We start from the raw sequence: 6,000 nt of genomic DNA on the forward strand, positions 1-6,000 counted from the left end.
TTGGAAGAGCAGATGCTGGCCTAGATTGGGAGAGATTTTCCTCCCCCAAAAGTTCCCTAATTACAGGCCCAGGAGGTTCAGAGCCAACTGTAACACTTTCTCTAAATGGAAAAAACACGACTATAAATCTTCTTAATAAAATATATTTAAAATGGTCACCATAAAGGGAGAATCTGGGTTTTTTTTAATGGTAAAGAAATTGGGCATTTAGGTGGTAAAGTGGACAGAGTGCCAGGCCTGCAGTCAAAAAGACTTATCTTCCTGAGTTCCATTCTGGCTTTAGATACTAGCCATGACCATGGTCCAGTCACTTAACCCCAATTACCTAGCCCTTGCTGCTTTTCTGTATTAGAATTGATACTGACAGAAGGTAAGAATTAGAAAAAAACAAAAAACAAAAAACAAAAAAAAAAACTTTGACTTCTTAATATATTAAAATTTGTTACAGTAAAGAGAAAAAAAAATTTTTTTTGCAATAACAAGAGAAACTGGGCATCTGGGAGGCACAATGGAGAGAGTCTGGAGTCAGAAAGATTCATTTTCCCAGCATTCAGATCTGGCCTCAGGCACTTCGTAGCTGTGTGGCCCTGGGCAAGTCACTTCATCCTATTTGCCTTAGTTTATTCATCTGTAAAACAAACTGGAGAAGAAATGGCAAACCACTCCAGCATCTTTGCCAAGAAAAACCCAGATGTCAGACACCATGGAAACAACTGGGCAACAAAAAGAAAATCTTCCTCTTTAATGCAATACCATAGGAATGTGTGTATGTTTGGAAACATAAAAATAATTAAATTCCCTTTATATCATAAATAAAAAGATCTCTGAAGCATAAAATTTTTTCTAGATGATTTGACATCTCGGGGAAAGGGGAAGAGAGAGAGAAAGGGGGGAGGATAAGAATTTAGCTCAGACTTTAAAAAGCTTAAAAAAATTTTTTTTCATGTATTGAGGAACAAAATAAGATACTGTTTGTTTTTTTTAATCGGTGTCACATGGTTCAATGGGGATAAGATTGGGGATTTTGACTTGAAAGGATCACTCTGTTGCAAATATTAATGATATGGAAATAGGTTTTGAACAATGATACACATATAACCCACTGGAATTGCTCATCAACTCAGGGAGGAGGGAGGGAAAGAACATGAATCATGTAACATCGAAAAGTATTCCAAATTAATCAATTTAAAGAATAAAAATAAGTTTTAAAGAAATTTTAAAAATCTAAAAATATCGATGAAAAGCAGCTTTAGTGGAAAAAAATGTCTTCAGTCAGCTTAGAATCAAGTCTATGGAATCCTGCTTTTAACTCCACCCTCTAAACCCGAGGTTCTTTGATACTGACTCCTTTGGCCCTTTGAGGAAGCCTCTTGGCCTCTTCTCAAAATGTTTTTAAATACATAAAATTAAAGGCACAGGATTGCAAAGGACAACTAATTCTTTTAGGATAGATATCACTTTTTCCCATCTCAAGTTCAAAGATTCCCCCCCCCAATCTGTCCATAGACCCTGCTTTGGAAGATGGCCATGAAGAATGGATGATCAGGGGCAGCTGGGTGGCTAGAGAGCCAAGCCTGGAGTCAGGAGGTCCAGGGCTCAAATGTGGCCTCAGACTCTTTCTTGCTGGGTGACCCTGAGCAAGTCCCTCCAACCCTATTGCCTAGCCCTTGCCCTTCTGTCTTAGAGTTGTTTCTAAGATGGAAAGTAAGGGTTTAAAAACAGCCCCCAAAAGAATGAATGATCCAGGTACCATAACTAGATAATAAAGTTGTCTGGTTTATTGGGAACAATCATGATAAGTATTTGTTGAGACTTAGAACTTGAGCTTTTTAAAAAACCCTTTCCTTCCATACTAGAATCAAGACTGTGTATCAGGTCCAAAGCAGAAGGCAAGGGGGGGGGGGGGGATCAAGTGACTTGCCCAGGGTCACTCAGCTCAGAAGTGTCTGAAGCCACATTTGAACCGAGGACCACCTGGCTCTCAATCCACTTAGAACTTGAACTTTTGAAAGATAAGAAAAAGGAACTTTTGCCTAAAGAAAAATTTGACTCCTTATTTTCAATCCCTCCTTGTCCCTGTTCTGCCAAGCTTCAAAATCTTTGCCCATGATGTAGGTATAACAAGAGTCAACAAACCGGATCATGCCTTTCAACAAAGCAAATACAACCATTAGGATTTTATCCTCAAAACACCATGGAGGGAGCAGTTAGGTGGTTCAGTGGATAGAGATTCAAGCCTTGAGGCGGGAGGTCCTGGGTTCAAATACATCATGGAAAGAAAAAATAAGGAGATATATATATATATATATATATACACATATATATTTTAAACCCTTGTACTCTGGTGTATTGTCTCATAGGTGGAAGAGTGGTAAGGGTGGGCAATGGGGGTCAAGTGACTTGCCCAGGGTCACACAGCTGGGAAGTGGCTGAGGCCGGGTTTGAACTTAGGACCTTCTGTCTCTAGGCCTGACTCTCACTCCACTGAGCTACCCAGCTGCCCAAGGATATATTTTTGAAAAATCAAACCTGCTAAGATCAAGATGATATGTGTGTGTGTGTACGTGTACACACATGCACATGCCTATTTTATATTTACATATATGTCCAACAATTGGAAAGTGAATGCATTATGGTATGATCAAGTATTATGATGCCATAAAAAAGGATAACTCTCAAGCACAAAAATCAAAAAACCTCTAGGAAATGATGCAGAATAATGTAAGGAACCGGAACTGAGCATGCCACGAGCACAACTGCAGAAGAAAGAAAGGATTTTTGATCAAAGAGACCTTTGAGCAAGTCTAGAAGGAAACTAAGGATCAAAGGGCATTTTCTTGCCTACTTTGTTAACTTGATTCATTTGGTTCTGACATACTGGAAGCTGAAGAGCTTGCCCTTCCTATGTTTGAGTATTTTGTTGATTTTTTTTTTAACCTTTGCCTATTGAAAAGTTTCTTTCCATGAATCATGTAACCATGGAAAAAATATTCTAAATTAATTAAATAAAAATAATAGAAAAGTTTCTCTCCTGGCTCCCTCTTATCATCTGTTATTGGTCAATTATGATGGCAGAGATTTCTGTAGAGGAGATCCAAGCCGAACTTGCATTATGGAAACAGGCGACAGTGACTTATTGAATGGGTGATGCTAATTTTTTCTGATGTTGCCTTTCTTGGAGAAAATTCATGTTAAAAGATATGGAGGGTCGACGCAGCTAGGTGGGTCAGTGAATCAGGCTTAGAGTTGAGAGGACATGGTACAAATGTGGCTTCAGATACTTCCTAGCTGGGTGACCCTGGGTAAGTAACTTAACCCCCATTAACCTAGTCCTTACCCTTCTTCTGCCTTGGTATCAATCCTTAATATTGATTCTAAGACAGAAAGTAAAGGTTATAAAAAATAAAAATGATATGAAGGGGAGCAGTCAGATGGAGCACATTTTTTACCAAAAAAAATTATATATATATATAAAAGCAAAACTCAAAAAGGTTCAGGTTCTTCTCCTGCTCATGGCCATCAGGGCTTTCCAGTGGGTTATGCGAAAAACAGAACTTCAGGCCGGGTGCAAATTTGGCCGTTCAGCAGTACAAGAAGACAAGCATTTCCCATGTTAAGTTTTAAACATTTGTTCATCCCCTTCATGGGTGTGTGGAAAGTAAATTATTAATGGGCTTCAATTCAGTTCTCTCGTGGTGGTTGTTTTTTGTAAAGCCGTTCCTTCTTTCTCGGTATCAAATCTAAGACAGGATGGCAAGGGCTAGGCAAACAGGGTTAAGTGACTTGCCCAGGTCACCCGGCGAAGAAGTGTCAGAGGCTAAATTTGAACCCAGATCCTCGGTTCCAGACCTGAAACTCTGTCCATTGTGCTACCTAGCTTTGTGTTTTGTGTTTATCAGATTTTCAGAACTTTGATCTACCTAAATCAGATCAGTTTGGCAATTACTTTATGTCACATTTGTTGGATTAACTGTAACTGCCCCTCCTAGCAAATGACTGGAATCTATGGAACACCCCAATTTTTGTAAGTCTGAGGCATCTTGAGTCATGTCGATCAATAACTTGGCTTGCTTTAAAGTTGTAGAGTCCAATAAGAAAGCACTGCGTCTCGGTTTACACAATGAAAAGTATTCTATAAGAATGAGGGCATTTCTTTCCTTAAGCCATTCTAGTCATTTTTAAATCATCAGAACAACCTTAAGGAATAGTCGATCTAATCCCAGACTTGCTGTTTCTCTCAGGAATCTAGAATAGAATCCTGAGAGATTCAATGCAGAAAATCCTCTTTGTGGCACGACACCTTCATAATCTATTGTCTTTCGGGTTGCTGAGCTGTTTGCCATATATTCTACATGTCTGCCTTTGAATATGTCTATAATTGGTTACCGTAATGATAACCAGATTACTAATATTTTCAGGCTTGAAACCCTTTCAGGATACACTTGTCTGTCTACCCACATGGAAAACCAAAAGTTCATGAAAATCATACATTGCCCAGATTGACATGAAATTGGGTGGCCAGTTATCTACAGCTGACATCCATAAAAATGCTTTATTTATTGCAAGACATTTTATTATCTTTATTTCATTAGGACAAATGAATAATAAAAGGAGAAAGAAGAAGCTAGATGGAATAACTGCTTTGGGCGATATCAAACAATTCCCTGCTTTTTAACACCATCTTTATAATAGCAAGGTTCTTCTGGTAACGGTCTAGGATGCTGAATCATGGCATAGGATCATCTCAAAAGACAAAAAATTGCAGATGGCCCAAAGGGCAATGGAAAGAGTAATGGTGGATATAAGCAGGCTGCGTCTAGAAAAAGTTGTGGCCTTAGCCTTTCTCCAACAGTCTGTCTATATTTCAATGGAAGCTTCTTTTGTTTGTTTGTTTTTTTAAACCTTTAACTTCTGTGTATTGGCTCTTAGGTGGAAGAGTGGTAAGGGTGGGCAATGGGGGTCAAGTGACTTGCCCAGGGTCACACAGCTGGGAAGTGTCTGAGGCCAGATTTGAACCTAGGACCTCCCGTCTCTAGGCTTCAATGGAAGCTTCTTAAGAGCAGGCACTGTTAATGCCTTTGCTTTTACTTTTTCTTTCTCTCTTTTCTACATCTTTCTATTTCTTTTTCTTTACTGTGTTTAGCATATATCTGGCATACAGCCTTTGCTAAGTGATTGTTGATTAATTTATCATTCAAAGTAGATTTGGAAGCACACATTTTGTGTCCCTGTTGACTTGACCAGCCCAGACCTGCCATACTTTATAGGACCAAGGCTTAATATCATTATTTATGTTAAGATACATTTTTAAACCTTGAAGTTGTATTAATCAAATGCAAAGCAAACACCTTTTGCAGCATCATCTTATTTCCGAATACATTTCTCCCATGAGATTTAAGACTAACCAACCATGACCTAGACCAGACCCATCTATGGGACCTAAACTTATAAAATCTAGTTTGTACTTAACAAAAATATAGATTAGATTAACTCAGCTTTCTCAGACATAAGAAAAACCTGGGGAACTTTTGTTTTGCTTATTTATTGAGCAAATATCTGTCTCCCTTCAACTATCAGCTATTGGTCGTAGACTCAAGAAATCACAGAATCTAAACAATGAAAGACATCGAAGGTCAACTTATTCAGCTTTCCCGTCCGGTGCAGGCATCCCTGGTGGCCTCCAGTGACAATGCCTTCAGGATGATAAAGAGTCTTCCAATTAACTGGTTTTACTCCATCCATCAACTAGCAAGCTCCTACCTCCTACTCCCCTAATACTTATGATTCATCTTGTTGACTGCCAAAGTGAAAATCCTTTTCCCTTGATCCCTTTATCAAAATTCTACCTCTCCCTCCAAAATTCCTATCCTCTGTCATCCTGTTTCTTCTTGTCCTCTGGAATATACACAATAGATATCAAACTCCTGCTGCCTACATTCCAATCATCATTCTCTTTCCGCTCCCATCCTTATCTTCTCCATGGTAAGCTAGCTTAAGTTT

The sequence above is a fragment of the Gracilinanus agilis genome, chromosome 4 (genome assembly GCF_016433145.1).
Source record: "Gracilinanus agilis isolate LMUSP501 chromosome 4, AgileGrace, whole genome shotgun sequence".
NCBI lineage: Eukaryota > Metazoa > Chordata > Mammalia > Didelphimorphia > Didelphidae > Gracilinanus > Gracilinanus agilis.